Consider the following 17,783-nt stretch of genomic DNA (forward strand, 5'->3'; position numbering starts at 1 on the left):
ATACTGTCTTGATTACTGTAGCTTTGTAGTATAGTTTGAAATCAGGGAGCCTGATTCCTCCAGCTCCGTTTCTCATTCTCAAGATTACTTTGGCTATTCGAGGTCTTTTGTGTTTCCATACAAATTGTGAGTTTTTTTGCTCTAGTTCTGTGAAAAATGCCACTGGTAGTTTGATAAGGATTGCACTGAATCTGTAGATTGCTTTCGGTAGTATAGTCATTTTCACAATGTTGATTCTTCTGATCCAAGAACATGGTATATCTCTCCATCTGTTTGTGTCATCTTTGATTTGTTTCATCAGTGTCTTACAGTTTTCTGCATAAAGGTCTTTTGTCTCCATAAGTAGGTTAATTCCTAGGTATTTTATTCTTTTTGTTGCAGTGGCAAATGTGAGTGTTTCCTTAATTTCTCTTTCAGATTTTTCATCATTAGTGTATAGGTATGCAAGAAATTTCTGTGCATTAATTTTGTATCCTGCTACTTTACCAAATTCATTGATTAGCTCTAGTAGTTTCCTAGTAGCATCTTTAGGATTCTCTACATATTGTATCCTGTCATCTGCAAACATGACAGTTTTACTTCTTCTTTTCTGATTTGGATTCCTATTATTTCTTTTTCTTCTCAGATTTCTGTGGGTAAAACTTCCAAAACTATGTTGAATACCAGTGGTGAGAGTGCAACCTTATGTCCTTTCTGATCTTAGTAGAAATGGTTTCAATTTTTCACCATTGAGAATGATGTTGGCTGTGGGTTTGTCATATATGGCCTTTATTATTTTTAGGTAAATTCCCTCTATTCCTTCTTTCTGGAGGGTTTTTATCATAAATGGGTGTTGAATTTTGTCAAAAATTTTTTCTGCATCTACTGAGATGATCTTATTAGATAGTTTTTCTCCTTCAATTTATTATATGGATTATCACATTGATTTGCGTATATTGAAGAATACTTGCATTCTTGGGATAAACCCTAATTGATTGTGGTGTATGAACCTTTTATGTGCTGTTGGATTCAGTTTGCTAGTATTTTGTTGAGGATTTTTTCATATATGTTCATCAGTGATATTGGCCTGTGGTTTCTTTTTTTGTGACATCTTTGTCTAGTTTTGGTATCAGGGTGATGGTAGCCTCATAGAATAAGTTTGGGAGTGTTCCTTCCTCTGCTATATTTTGGAAGAGTTTGAGATGGATAGGTGTTAGCTGTTCTCTAAATGTTTGACAGATTTCACCTGTGAAGCCATCTGGTCCTGGTCTTTTGTTGTTGGAAATTATTAATCACAGTTTCCATTTCACTGCTTGTGATTGGTCTGTTTATATTTTCTATTTCTTCCTGGTTCAATCTCTGAAGGTTGTACTTTTCTAAGAATTTGTCCATTTCTTCCAGGTTGTCCATTTTATTGGCGTATACTTTCTTGTAGTATTCTCTCATGATCCTTTGTATTTCTGCATTGTCAGTTGTTACTTCTCCTTTTTCATTTCTAATTCTATTGATTTGAGTCTTCTCCCTTTTTTTCTTGATGGTTCTTGTTAATGGTTTATCAATTTTGTTTATCTTCTCCAAGAACTAGCTTTTAGTTTTATGGATCTTTGCTATCGTTTATTCATTTGTTTTCAATGATTTCTCATCTGATCTTTATGATTTCTTTCCCTCAACTTACTTTGGGGTTTTTTGTTCTTCTTTCTCAAATTGTTTTAGGTGTAAGGTTAGGTTGTTTTTTTTGAGATTCTTCTTTCTTGAAGTCGTATTGTATTGCTATAAACGTCCCTCTTAGAACTGCTTTTGCTTCATCCCATAGGTTTTGGGTCATTTTATTTCCATTGTCACTTGCTTCTAGGTATTTTTTGATTTCCTCTTTGATTACTTCAGTGACCTCTTTGTTATTTAGTAGAGTATTTTTTAGCCTCCATGTGTTTGTAGGTTTTACAGTCTTTTATCATTCCTGTAATTGATGTCTAGTCTCATAGTGTTTTGGTTGGTAAAGATACTTGATAAAATTTCAATTTTCTTAAATTTACAAAGGCTTGATTTGTGACCCAAGATACAGTCTATCCTGGAGAATATTCCATGAGCACTTGAGAAGAAAGTGTATTTTGTTGTTTTTAGATGGAATGTCCTAAAAATATTAAATAATTCCATCTTGTTTAATGTATCACTTAAAGCTTGAGTTTCCTTATTTATTTTCATTTTTGATCATCTGTCTATTGTTGAAAGTGGGGTGTTAAACTCCCCTACTATTGTTGTGTTACTCTCGATTTACCCTTTTATGGACGTTAGCTATTGCTTTATGTATTGAGGTTCTCCTATGTTTGGTGCATAACTATTTATAATGGTTATATCTTCTTGGATTGATCCCTTGATCATTATGTAGTGTCCCTCTTTGTCTCTTGTAATAGTTCTTTATTTGAAAGTCTATTTTTTTGGTGTAAGGATTGCTCCTCCAGTTTTCTTTTGATTTCCATTTATAGGGAGTATCTTTTTCCATCCCCTCAATTTCAGTCTGTATGTGTCCCTAGGTCTGAAGTGGGTCTCTTCTAGACAGCATATATATGTGTCTTAGTTTTGTATCCATTCAGGCAGTCTATGTCTTTTGGATGGAACATTTAAGGTAATTATCGATATGTATGTTCCTATTACCATTTTCTTAATTGTTTTAGGTTTGTTTTTGTACGTCTTTTCCTTCTCTTGTATTTCCTGTCTAGAGAAGTTCCTTTTGCATTTGTTGTAAAGCTGTTTTGGTAGTGCTGAATTCTCATAGCTTTTGCTTGTCCATAAAGGTTTTAATTTCTCCATTGAATGTGAATGAGATCCTTGTTGGGTAGAGTAATATTGGTTATAGGTTTTTCCCTTTCATCACTTTAAATATGTCCTGCCATTCCCCTCTGGCTTGCAGAGTTTCTGCTGAAAGATCAGCTCATAACCTTATGGGGATTCCCTTGTATGTTATGTGTTGCCTTTCCCTTGCTGTTTTTAAATTTTTTTCTTTGTGTTTAATTTTTGATAGTTTGAATAATATGTGTCTCAGTGTGTTTCTCCTTGGATTTATGCTGTATGGGATGCTCTGTGCTTCCTGGACTTGATTGACTACTTCCTTTCCATATATTAGGGAAGTTTTCAACTTAGTCTCTTCAAATATTTTCTCAGTCCCTTCCTTTTTGTCTTCTTCTTGGACTCCTATAATTCGAATATTGGTGCATTTAATGTTGCCCCAGAAGTCTCTAAGAGTGTCCTTAATTCTTTTCATTCTTTTTTCTTTATTCTGCTCTGAGGTAGTTATTTCCACTATTTTATCTTCCAGCTCACTTATCCTTTCTTCCGCCTCAGTTATTCTGCTTTTGATTCCTCTAGAGAATTTTTAATTTCATTTATGGTATTTTTCATCATTGTTTGTTGTTTAGTCCTTCTAGGTCTTTTTTAAACATTTTTAAAAATTTTTCTCCATTCTATTTCCAAGATTTTGGATCGTCCTTAGTATCATTACTCTGAATTATTTTTCAGGTAGACTATTTCTTCTTCATTTCTTTGGTCTGGTGGGGTTTTAGCTTGCTCCTTCCTCTGCTGTGTATTTCTTTTGTCTGGTGGGGTTTTAGCTTGCTCCTTCCTCTGCTGTGTATTTCTTTGTCTTCTCATTTTGCTTAATTTACTCTGTTTGGGGTCTCCTTATTGCAGGCTGAAGATTCACAGTCCCTGTTGTTGTTGTGTTCTTCTCCCAGTGGGTAAGGTTGGTTCAGTGTTTTCTGTAGGCTTCCTGGTGGAGGGGACTGGAGCCTGTGTTCTGGTGGATGAGGCTACACCTTTTCTTTCTGGTGGGCAGGGCCATGTCCCATGGTGTGTTTTGGGTTGTCTGTGAACTTATTATGATTTTAGTCAGCCTCGCTGCTAATGGGTGGGTTTGTGTTTCTGTCTTGCTAATTGTTTGGCATAGGGTATCCAACACCATAGGTCGTTGAGTGGAGCTGGTTCTTTGCATTGAGATTGAGATCTCTGGGAGAACTTTCACCTATTCATACTATGTGGAGATGGGACATCTCTGGTGGACCTATGTCCTGAACTTGGCTCTCCCACTTCAGGGGCTCAGGCCTTATACTTGGCCAGAGCATCAAGACCCTGTCAGCCACAGGGCTTAGAAGAAAAGGGAGAAAATAAAAGAAAAAAAGAAGATAAATAAATAAAGTTTTTTACATTACAAATTATTAAAAATAAAAAGTTATAAAAAAAGAAAGAAAGAAGAGAACAACCAAACCAAAAAGCAAATACAGCAATGTTAAAAAGCAATAAAAACTACACTAAAAAAAGAAGAAGAAATGGACAGGCAGAACCCTAGGACAAATGGCAAAAGCAAAGGTATACAGACAAAAATCACACAAAGAAACATACACATATACACTCACAGAAAGAGAAAATGGAAAAAATACATATATATACATACATATATATATATATATATATATATATATATATATATATATATATATATATATATATGAAGGAAGAGAGCAACCAAATCAATAAACAAATCTACCAATGATACTAAGCTCTTAATACTAAACTAAGATAAACATAAAACCAGAAGCGAATTAGATGCAGAGAGCAAACCCCAAATCTACAGTTGCTCCCAAAGCCCACTGCCTCAATTTTGGGATGATTCATTGTCTTTTCAGGTATTCCAGAGATGCAAGGTACATCAAGTTGTCTGTGGAGATTTAATCCACTGCTCCTGAGGCTGCTGGGAGAAATTTCCATTTCTCTTCTTTGTTCGCACTGCTCCCGGGGTTCAGCTTTGCATTTGACACTGCCTCTGCTTGTAGGTTGCCTCAGGGCGTCTGTTCCCTTCCCAGAGAGGTCAGGATTAAAGTAGCAACTGATTAGGGGGCTCTGGCTCACTCAGGCAGGGGGTAGGGAGGTGTTCAGAATGCGGGTGAGCCTGTGATGGCAGAGGCCGGTATGACGTTACACCAGCCTGAGGAGCACCCTTTGTTTTCCCGTGGAAGTTGTCCCTGGATCATAGGACCCTGACAGTGTCAGGCTGCACAGGCTCCTTGGAGGGGAGGTGTGGATAGTAACCTGTGCTTGCACACACGCTTCTTGGTGGCAGCAGCAGCAGCCTTAGCATCTCATTCCCGTCTCTTGGTGTCTGTGCTGGTGGCTGCAGCTCCCGCCTATCTCTGAAGCTCATTTAGGCAGTTCTCTGTATCCCCTCTCCTTACGCTCCTGGAAACAATGGCCTCTTGCCTCTTAGGCAGTTCCAGACTTTTCCCCGGATTCTTTCCCGTCTAGCTGTGGTGCACTAGCTCCCTTCAGATTGTGTTCATGCAGAAAACCCCAGTCCTCTCCCTGGGATCTGACCTCTGAAGCATGAGCCTCAGCTCCCAGCCTTCAGCCACCTCAGTTGGTGAGCAGACAAGCCTCTCAGGCTGGTGAGTGCTGGTCAGAACAGATCCTCTGTGCAGGAATCTTTCTGCTTTGGTCTCTGCACCCCTGTTGCTGCACTCTCCTCTGTGGCTCTGAAGATTCCACCCACCCTCTTCTCCACCAGTGAAGGGGCTTCCTAGTGTGTGGAAACTTTTCCTCCTTCACAGTTCCCTCCCAGAGGTGTCGGTCCTGTCCCTATTCTTTTGTCTCTGTTTTTCCTTTTTTTTTTTTTCCCAACTCATGGATGTAGGGTGTTTCTTGCCTTTTGGGAAGTCTGATGTCTTCTGCCAGCATTCAGTAGGTGTTCTGTAGGAGTTGTTCCACATGAAGATGTAGGTATTTTTGTTTGTTTGTTTGTTTTTTGCAGTACGCGGGTCTCTCACTGTTGTGGCCTCTCCCATTGTGCAGCACAGGCTCTGGACTTGCAGGCTCAGTGGCCATGGCTCATGGGCATAGCCGCTCCATGGCATGTGGGATCTTCCTGGACTGGGGCATGAACCCACATCCCCTGCATCAGCAGACAGACTCTCAACCACTGCACCACCAGGGAAGCCCTAGATGTAGTTTTGATGTGTTTGTGGGTAGGAAGGTGATCTCCACCTCTTACTCTTTCTCCATCTTGAAGGCGCCTCCATGTATCTTTTTGAAACAGTTTTTTTTTTTTTTTTTTTTTTTTTTTAACTTTTTTCAAATATACAGCCAGGAGTTTAATTGCTAAACCTTACAAAAGTTCTATTTTTAGTTTTTTTTGTGTGTGTGTGGAAATTCCATACTTTTTCCATAGTGACTGCACCAATTTATGTTCTCACCAACAGTACACAATTGTTACATTTTCTCCACATCCTCTCCAATATTTGTCATCTGTAGACTTTTCAATGAAAGTAAAAGTCAGGTGTGACAGGTGTGAGGTGATATCTCAAAATAAATTTATATAACAAAACACAAATGGACTCACAGATAGAAAACAAACTAGTGGTTACCATTGGCGAGAAAGGGAGGGACAGGATGGGGTATGGAAATAAGAGATACAAGCTACCATATATAAAATAGATAAGCAATAAGGATATATTGTATGGTACAGGGAAATACAGCCATTATTTTATAATAAGTTTAAATTTGTTTAATCTATAAAAGCATTGAATCACTATGTAGTATATTGCAAATAATATAATATTCTAAATCAGCTATACTCCAATTTAAAAATACCCTGGCCTCCACTATCATCTTTCCAGCCCCAAGTTATAGACTCAATTGGGGATTTCCAGGAAGCATTCATGAGTCAAAATTAGCTTCCACTCTCATATCCCTACTCCCCTGGTTAGGAGTAAGTACAAATGGGGCTGTAGTCAGAAATGTCTCCTCACTCTTGAAGATATTGCAGAATCTGCTGCTAAAACAATAGCTGCCTCACAAAAATCCCTGGACTCTCTGGTTAGATTTCTTCTTGATAAAAGAATAGCTTTTGATCATCTTTTAGATGATCAAGGAGGTGTTGTGCTATAGCCAACACCGCTTTCTGCACTTGGATTAACTCCTGTGGGAAAGTTGAGACTCAGCTACATAAGATCACTGAACAATCCATTTGGCTTGAGAAAGTGACTCCTTCAGTGAGATCTTATTTTTAACATTTAATTCTGATCTGTTTGGGTCTCAGGGACCGTGGCTCTGAAGTGCACTAGACATTGGGAATTATCCTGTTTATAATCATCAAAGTAGTGTCCTTGGTGTACTGCTTTCTCTCAAAAGCCTTACATGCATGTTTTCAGCCACTGACCAATAAGCAAATAATCTCTCTAAGACTAGAATGTCAGAAAAGGAATGAAGAGGATGACCTACTTTAAAAATGTGAACCTGAAATTATGACTTATAAATACCAGACTGAGGTTCAGCAAAAAAACTGCAAGAACTCCAGAGTCACAGCTGGGAGTAGTGTTAATGCCTTAAATTTTTATCACTTCTCTCAGTTAGGCTGAGAGTCTGATTAAAAGGGAGGAATTGTTAAAAACAAGATAAGTCCAAAATGGAGTCAATTATGCTAAGCCCTGCATCACCAAACAACGACTTAATTATAGTTTCAGCTCTCTTAGAAATGAGATCTTAAAATAATCAATTAGGAATTGCCTGATCAGGACCAACTATTTAATCTGCCTAATAGACTTCTGCTGTTCCCTAAAGGAAAGTAATTCTGTAAAAACAACCAACTTTTTTTGCCTAGTATAACTTCCTTTTTCCTGCTCCTTTATGCCTGTAAAGGTTTGTCATTTTGTTCAGCTCCTGGGGATCTTTTCTACCTGCTAGATTGGGTGCTGCCCAATTTGAATCAATTTTGCTCAAATAAACTCTTAATATTTGTAATATGTCTCCGTTTGTCTTTAATAGTTCACATACATAGACATACACAAAAACTTTTGAACTCACAAAAAAAATGTTCTGGTCTTTAGGTATTTTGGGAGTGATCACTTTTGGAGTTTCAAACTTTTGTAATCCCACTTAGCAGTACTAAACTTATTTTATCTTAAATTCTTATTATTTCTTTCTATAAAACTACTGGGGACTTAGCATATAATACATGGTGGTGAGAAACTGCCTGCCATAGGAGTCCCCGCATCACTTCCAGCCCATCGTGACATTATGACAGACTGCACGAAAGCACACCGATTTCCTGTAACTAGATTTGTCACAGGAAAATGGCCAGTTACAGAAAACCCTCAGTCCCTAACACTGAACTTCCTTTTCTAAAATGTTCCCAGACTTCTGGCTTGCCCCTTCCAGCCAACCAAAGACTGCCAGCTACACGTTAAGTCTCCTCCACTTCTACATTCCACATTAATAGATTGTTTGCCATTTCCATATTTCTTCTTTTTACTCTAGAAGATTTACTCTCCTTTTTAATACCCTTAACCTCTACTGAAATGAAAGTGATGGTGGTTGTGTTCCTTGATGTTTATGGATAAACATAATTTTATTATTTTTTATGTGTTAATTTTGTGTCAGGCTCAGTTTTGTCTTTGACAATAGTGTAATGTATATTTACTTGCTTCTTTCCCACACAAGGAGGCTTCCTGAGGGTAAGAGTGTATATGTTTCTTATTTTATCCCTATTGCCTGACACACTGTCTGGCTCACTGAGAGACCCAATTGATATTAAGTGGACAAAAGCATGCTGTCTCAATAAAGCTGTTATTTAAAAAAAATCTTTAATTTTAATTGTAATATAATATTGGAAATAAAGAACACCCAAATGAGAACAAGCAAAAGTTATATTTTCAGTTTTTAATAGTAAAGAAGACATCCACCATCACTTGCATTTTGGCAGATACTCAAAGGCAGGCAGAGGAGTGGGAAAACTTTATAGTGGGGAAAAGAGGAAGGTTTCAGAAATGCCCTGAAAGGATGTTGTTGATATTGGGAAGCTATATGAGGATAACTAGAAGCGAAGCATCCTGTGTGATTGGTTGGAAGTGTATATTTGGCTTTCTCAGGTTGGTCCTAACTTGGAAGCAGGACAAAAAAACGGAAACTGTCAAGTCCTTGCTATTTTGGGCTAATTGTTAGAGAGGTTTTGTTTGGCTTCCTAAACTGATTTCATAATAGTCTGACGTCCTAGAAGTCTGACTTATAGATAGCAAGTTGGCTTCCTGGGTCTGTTACTGTAGATAATTGTTTGGCTCACTGGGTTGGTTGCTGCCAACTGTGGGTCAGAGTTCTATTCCCATATATGGTCTGGCCATTGTCAATTTGTATATTCTGTCTTCAATTCCTAAGAAACATGCTTTTGCTAGTTCATTCTTCTTAAAGAGCAGATCTGTTTTGTCTTATCCAGGTGACAAAAATTTTAGGTATCCTCCTGATGTACCAAGAAAAGTCAAAATTATTTAGCCTGACACATTCCAATCTCAGGGTGTCTTCTCAGCCTGTATAGCCTGCTGTTCTCTTCCATGCTTCTTGCACTGCAAGGAAACTGGGGTCCTTGCTACTGTGAAACATATCCATGCTTTCTTGCTTTTGTGCCTTCAAGTCAGCTCTTTTCCTTTTTCTGATCTCTTTTCCATCCATTCCTCATCTCTGCCAATTCCCATTATGCTATTCCTAAAGGCCAAGTCTAAATATGCTTTCCTCTTCTGAATATTCCATAAAATTTCACTTTAAATACTTTTTCATGGTTTAGCAGTAGGTAATTATAATATGTATCCATTGCTTTTATCTATGCCAGGGAAATTATCTAAACCTTGAAAGTTAATAATGCACCCATAGATATATTTCTTTTTTTTTTAATCATGAGACTATAATCTTATATCTTTAAAGAAAAATAATATTAGATTTTTTTTTCATAGGTAGTTAAGAGTATTTGGCTTGCCAAATAAACTGATTAAAATATGGAAATAAAGTATGTTAAGTTATACATCAGGTCACAAGAAATAATTTTTGTTTTTAATGAAAAATATGGAGTACACAAATAAACCACAATCTCAATGAAAAAGACAAACACTATTCTTAAAGACCCATATTACCAGGTGACATTACTCAGCTATTGGTATCTTCGTAAATCCCAAGCCCATAATTTGGTCTGAAATAGCACTTGCAATGAACTTAATTGCTAATATCAACATAATAATTTCAAAGTAAAGTTTTTTACAGATGTGAAAGGAAGTTCTTAAGCTACCAGAATAGAAACTAATTCACCTCCTAAGAAAGATAGTCAGTTGGCTTTAAGCTGGAAAAGATAAGAAAATAAACTGAGCGACTACATGACAGATAATGATGTCACTTCTAGCTTTGAAGTCAACATATAACTATCAGAAAAAAATATATTTGTGAAGCAGTTTTATTCTAAAGAAAAGCAGTTTCATATAAATTGCAGCAGCAATATATAAAAAAAAAAAATGATGCATTATCCCCAGTAGGATTTATCTAAAGAATGGAAAGCTGTATTAACACTAAAAAATGCATCAGTGTAATTCACCCTATTAACAAGACAAAGAAAAAACACCTTATGATCCTCCTAATAGATGCAAAAAAGCATTTGAAAAAATTCAATACCTATTCCTGAAAACGACTTTGCACGGACAGGGAAGAGATGGAACTTCTTCAATGAGGTAAGGGGGCATTTTAAGATAAAACTATAGTTAACATTATACTTAATGGTGAAATATTGAACTTTTTCTTGATAAGATCAGAAGTAAGTCAAGGATTCTCATTCTCACAACTTCTATTCAACATTGTACTAGAGATTTGTTTATGTGAAAAATCCTATATATATGGAAAATATATATAAAGTATGACACTGGTCCACTAATGTTCTAATGAATACTTTTTCCATAGATAGCAATAGACTCAAAGTAGCTTTAGCAAAATGTATATATTTCAAAGTACTTTTATTCATTATAAATAAATGTTATAGAATAAAAGGGAGACTGATTCACTTAGTGAAAAAGTAAAACAAAGTAAAAAAGAGGAAAATGTTAATGATTACTATAGAAACTTCAATATGCTTAGTTTTGTAAATGTCTTGAAAAATTAAAAGTATCAATTCACATGAAATTACAATAAAACATTAAGAAATGTATGCAAAAAAAAAAAAACAAACAAAACCTGGGCTTCCCTGGTGGCGCAGTGGTTGAGAGTCCGCCTGCCAATGCAGGGGACACGGGTTCGTGCCCCGGTCCGGGAGGATCCCACATGCCGCGGAGCGGCTGGGCCCGTGAGCCATGGCCGCTGAGCCTGCGCGTCCGGAGCCTGTGCTCCGCAACGGGAGAGGCCACAACAGTGAGAGGCCCGCGTACCGCAAAAAAAAAAAAAAAAAAAAAAAAAGAAATGTATGCATTAAAAAAATAATGCTGTCTCAGCAATCCTTGGCAGTCCTAACTACTGCTTTGGTGACTTGGTGGAAGGACTCACATAACTTAACATAAAGTTATACTCACGCATAAGATTTATTACAGGAAAGAATACAGGGCAAGAGTAGCAGGAAAAAAGAGAAGGCTAGAAATATCAGGTATAGATCTCTTGTCCTTTAGCATGTATTGCACAAACATCATTTTTCTCCAGTTGTGAACTGCAGGGGCATGTAAGAGATATTCTTGCCCAGGGAAGACATTAAGGCAGTTGGTCACAAACCTACTTTATGACCAGAGATGGTGCAGACCCCAAGTCAGGCAACAGGTGCATATCATGAATCTTAATATTTCCTTTCAGCATGCTGACAGCATCTTTCATTTTGACCCACTCCTTGCCAGTATATAGAATAACATTACTATCCAGTGATGTGAGCATTCCCATTGTCTAGTTCTCAAAGTTTGACAGTCATCACCATGGCTATTGCATAGGCAAGAACTGAATGAAACAGGCCTGCTACGTTGATTCTTTCTTGAGATTGCATAAAATCATTCACAGAAGAATGTTGATAGAATTTTTCTTGGAATTCTGATAAATATTTTTATTGAAAGTGAAGAAAATGTCAGCACAGGACAGATCAGGCTAATAGACCAGCCTGTCCACTATACTAAGGTCATGAGATAACCTTAATGTGGTTTCAATGAATCAGCAACATCACAAGCAAAAACTAAACTCCCATCTACAATAGACCTATTCCTACTAGGCACCAAGCTTCAGGGATGCAGGCTGAGATCATGAGCAGAGCACAGCATAGGAGTCTGAGTTCCTTGTGCATTATTGGGTAGTTTCTTAACATTGATAGATAGATAGATAAAACATGTGGGTCACCTTCTGAATTCTTGATAAAAATAAATGTGTAATAGACGTGTGTCTCATAAGCATTAAAAGAGTTTATACCTACATCTGATGCAGTCTTATATACCCCACTCTACCTCAATACGTACAACATATGTTTGCTAAATTGATGCCTTCTGAGAAAATTAATAGATTGATATGCATAAAATACATGTTTTTTTTTTCAAAAATCCGTTTGATCTGTACATGAAAATGTAAACAGCCTTTAAAATCTTTCCTATTATTACCAAAAGTGGCATCCACTATATGTTCCATAAATAGACATTTAGTTCACACTGTAGGAAGTGCCAAAATCAAAACATTGCCATTTGGGGAAAAGAAAAAAAGTTCCACTGCAGATTTTATTTAATGAGCAACAGCTGCAGAGAACAGAATCTCCTACAACTGCATCCAAGCAAAGATTGAAAGATTGAAGGTGGGAATCTGAGACCACATGAACAATTTGCTGCTGAAAACAAAACTAAGGTGAAAACACAGAATGTTATATTTAACATAATGAAAGAAATTCTTAAAGGAAACATGTTATTACACTTGTTATTTACTTACTATTATATATGAATTTAGCACTAGAGAAGTATAATCAATCTAAGTTGTTTGCTTGAGTTAAATTGATTTTATTAATTAATTATGGTCCAGTGAGAGACAATGATATTATTTCATATTTAAATGTAATTACATGTATTAGAAAAATAGTTAACTCTTATTTCAAATAATTTATATACTTTGGTAAGTAAAGATAGCATAAGATGATGAGGAAACAAAATAAAGAAAACCAACAAAGTAAAATTTTTAAACGTACTTCATGAAGGATATAAATATAATGAGATGAAAAATATAAAGAACTTAGAATATGTTGATTGGAAGCAATTATATAATACAAAGTACAATATCACATGGGTCAAAATTCATTAATTTATGTGATAAATGTTCATTTAGCCCATAATATGAGCAAGGCTTTATGTTAGATTATTTGAAATATGCAAAGATGGACGTCATAGTCCCTGTTCTCAAAGAGTTTCCACTATATTAGGTAAATAAGATAAATATATGTAATTATAACATGTGGTATATATAACAATACAAGAAAGATTAACAAAGACCCATAGGGTTTTAGGAAAGAAATGGAGTGGTTTCTACAGGATAAAGAAAAATTTTTTGAAGGTGGTAACATTGGAGCAGGATCTTAGAGGACTAACAAATTCATTCATTTCACAGACACTTCTGGAATATCAATTTTGCATCAGATGAATAAAACTAAATTTTTGTTATCTCTGAGCTCATGATCAGTAAAAAATTAAGCAAATTGCCCAAGGTCATTGAACTCCTGAGAACAGAACAAAGATTTGAGTCCAGTTAGCCTTGACTCCAGAGCGCCTACTTTTAATTATCTCTAACAAAATATTTGCTAAGAGTTGAGAGACAGCATATGAGAACACAGAAACTGGAGAAACTAGTTATGCTTGTTATTTAAATTACCTATTTTATTAAAAACAAGGATGTCAATGAAAAAAATTGGTACAAGGCAAATGTTAATATTCAAACATATATTGAGAGGTAACTTTCTAATTTTGAACATGGAAATATGTTTTCTGACTGCATAATCTGATGAACTGATCTCATGTAGCTTTTGGCATGGTTGTATGGAAACAAGACCAGTGGACCATCAAGAGAGTATTCTGAAGGGAAACCCATATTGAGGAGATTAGTGGAGGTGGAGTACCCAAAAACAGAGAATGAGAACCAACAGATCAGAGGTAGAAACAACACCAGGATAATATTTACAGAAAGGGCAGTGAGCAGTGAAAAATGCTGCATGTTTTAGTGAGTGGGGAACAGAAAAATATTTGATTTGGAGTTTAGGTGATTACTGATAGTTTTGGTGAGAGCACATTTAGTAAGAAGGCAAAATTGGATAGATTTTTTTATTATCTACTACTGCATAACAAACTACCCTAAACTTAGTAGCTTAAATATATCATTTTGTTTTTCTCATGATCTTATAGGTCAGGAATTAAGGAAAACCTCAATGGGGGTAGTTGTCTCTGATTTACCCACAGGGCATCAGCTGGGCTACATGAGTCAAGAGGATCCTCTTCTAAGATTGTTTCTTCTCTCACATGCCTGTTGACTCATGTTCTTTGATATCTCTCTCTCTCTGCTAGTGATTCCAGGGTAACTATGCTTCTTATACAGAGGCATGCTACCAGAACTTAGAAAGCAGAAGCTGAGGTCAATTAAGGACTATGCCTTGAATTGGTACACTCATTTCTTCCATATTCTATTTCTAAAAGCTGTCAAAAATCAGGCTCTTTAAATAGCCAAATATACTGTGTGACAATATAGAATCCATTGCTTGGTGGAAGAGTTACAAGGTCACATTGCAGAATATCATATACCATGTTGAGGCCATCTTTAGAAAATACAGTTGACCAGTAGAGTTAAGAAAATTCTAAGTGAGAGAAGACTATTAGGGATGCCGAGGAGTGTTCTATATGTTTAGTAAACACTGAGTAGCTTATAGTAGTTGAAACGGAGGAAATGGTTAAGAAACTAGTGAAGTATTAGACATAACTCATATCATGAGACCAGAGCTTTGAGAGAAGCCCAAGATTTGTTTGATTTCATTGGTCACAGTTATTTTCAGTAGTGGAGAAACATAATCAGAGTTTTAGCTTATCATACTTGATATTTTTTCCATTTGACAGGTTACTCACTCAAATCAGTAAAAGCTGTATGAAAATATTGGAAGCAGAGGCCAGTAAGGAGGCTATTGTGGTAATCCACATGAGGAGGTAGTTTGAATTAATATTTAAGCTATAGTAATAGGGAAGAGGGAACAGATTCAATGGATGATGCAGATGTAGAGACTATGGAGTCAATGTGTAAGGGAAGGCCAAAGAAACTATCAGTGAAATCTTTCTGGGTCTAGGCAAGACTGAAGAGATTGTTATACATTTAACTCAGTAATCAACTGGAAGGATATTTTGGAAGCTTTTCAAAAGACTTCATTTAGGTTTACATAAGCTCCATGGCAATTGCTGGAAGTCAACATCCCCCACAAGCAAAATTTTCCTAAAATATTGAGCACCAGAAAAGGGTCACAGTTAGGAGGTGTAGGGATCATCTTTGCAGGGAGAAGGCCCTAAGTATCCCCAGGGCAGAGCAGGCAAGGCCTCCCTTCAGGGCTTTCTTTAGATCTACTGACTCACTCTCCTGATGGTGGAAGGGAAATTGGGTAAGAGAAGACGGGGCCTCTATGGAAGCCATGGCACAGGATATATGATATCATAAAGTCCCTTATAATCATTATTTATTTTCATTACTTTGTTTCTTCTTAGCACCTGCCATTACATTTTTCCTAAAATACAACAAATAAATATGTAGAGAAAGCTCAAAAATAAGGGGGCAGTCACCGATTAGATCCTTATCAAGTAAAATCTTACTCCAAACACTCTTATGCATAATATAGATATTTAATTACAGTATTTATGTAATCATGTGTCAGTTTTATTTCATCCATTAGGTGGTTTACAATTATGTGCCTTTCTAGTCTTCTACATTTCAACTGATGTCAACATTACTGATTAATATAAAATAATAAAACCTCAGGCTTCTATAGAATTTATAAAACTTTATATATACAGATATAAATATATAATATAAAATATGATATATTAATAGAATATTAGACATTATACATTATTTTAACACACATAAAATATATCTTATATAACATATAATAATACAATGTTAATACTGTTTATGTTGTATTATATATACTAATAAATTATACTATATTATATTAAATAATTAAAGTTTATTAATTATATATAATATTAATATATTACTATATTCTTTTTAGTATATATTAATATAAAATATAGTATATATTAATATAAATGTTATGTATTACATATATATATATATATATATATATATATATATATACACATAATTTTTTATCTTGCCAGTGGCTAGAAGGATGCTTGACACATTGTGGATACTCAGTATATTTTGGTGAATGAATAGTTCAAATAACTTTACTTTCTCAGAAAGTTCTAGTTAATTCTGTATGTTAACACAAACATCAATTCTACAACCCTATTTGGAGACCCTCATCTGTTAAAACAGAAAATGGCAACAAGAGAAGTGTGTAAAAGAGGGTGATTGATTAACAACCTGACATCAACCTTCAAGGTTAGTGGGTCCCCACAGTTTCCTACTTACCTCTACTACTCCCGATGGCTAACACACCCACCACCCCACAAAATATCTCTAACTTGTACTTTAAAATTGACCTCCTCTTGGAGTAATAAGTCTCCAAGTTGGTTGCCTAATTTATAAAAATGTATTGTTGTCTTTTTCAATTTGCTTTAAATTTACATCTGTTGTTTCAGAGGCAAAAGGTTATATGGAGGCTCCTTTTGAGATTACTGGACAATGATGTAACACTACTGAAATTCCGTTCCTTTGACTTCAATCATTTTCAAAAATACAGATGGGGGGAGACCTTCAAGATAGCAAAGGAGTAAGACATGGAGATCAACTTCCTCACCACAAATACATCAAAACTACATCTACGTGTGGAACACCTCCTACAGAACACCTACTGAATACTGGCAGAAGACCTCAGACTTCCCAAAAGGCAAGAAAGTCCCCACATACCTGGGTAGGGCAAAAGAAAAAAGAAAAAAACAGAGATAAAGGCAGAACCTGCACCTCTGGGATGGAGCTGTGAAAGAGGAAAAGTTTCCACATACTAGGAAACCCCTTCACTGGTAGAGAAGGGGGTTGGGCAGGGGGGAAGCTTCAGAGCCATGGAGAGTGCAACAACAGGGGTGCAGAGGGTAAAGCAGAGAGAGTCTCACACAGAGGATCAGTGCTGATAAGCATTCGCCAGCCTGAGAGGCTTGTCTGCTCACCTGCCAGGGTGGGTGGGGGCTGGGAGCTGAGGCTCAGGCTCAGAGTTCAGATCCCAGGGAGAGGACTGGGGTTGACTGCGTGAAGACACCTGAAGGGGCTACTGCACCACAGCTAGCCAAGTGGGAGCCCGGTGTAAAGTCTAGAACTGAAAAAGAGGCAAAAGACTGTTGTTTTGGCATGCATGAGGAGAAGGGATTCCTTCCTTGTGTGCCCACAGAAACCAGAGCACTGCCTAAGGTAGCTCCAGAGATGGGGACAAGCCACGGTTATCAGCTTGGACCCCAGAGATGGGCATGAAATGCTAAGGCTGCTACTGCTGCCACCAAGAATCCTGTGTGAAGCACAGGTCACTATCCACACCGCCACCCCCCCTCCCCCAACAGGAGCCTGGGCAGCCCACAATGCCAGAGTCCTGTGATCAAAGAAAAACTACCCTTGGAGGACACAAGGCATGACTCAGGCTGTTGCAACATCATGTTGGCTTCTGCCACCACAGGTTCATCCTGCATTCCAATTATGACTATCATACCCCTCCTTCCCCCTGACCTGAGTGAGCAAGAGTGCCCTAATCATCCAGTGCATTAACCTTCTCCTGTATATGCAGGGAACAGATGCTTGAGGGTGACCTACATGGAGAGGTGGGGCCAAAACCAAAGCTGAACCACAAGAGATGTGTGAACAAAGAAGAGAAAGGAAATTTTCTC

Source organism: Hyperoodon ampullatus, assembly GCF_949752795.1.
Source record: "Hyperoodon ampullatus genome assembly, chromosome: 7".
NCBI lineage: Eukaryota > Metazoa > Chordata > Mammalia > Artiodactyla > Ziphiidae > Hyperoodon > Hyperoodon ampullatus.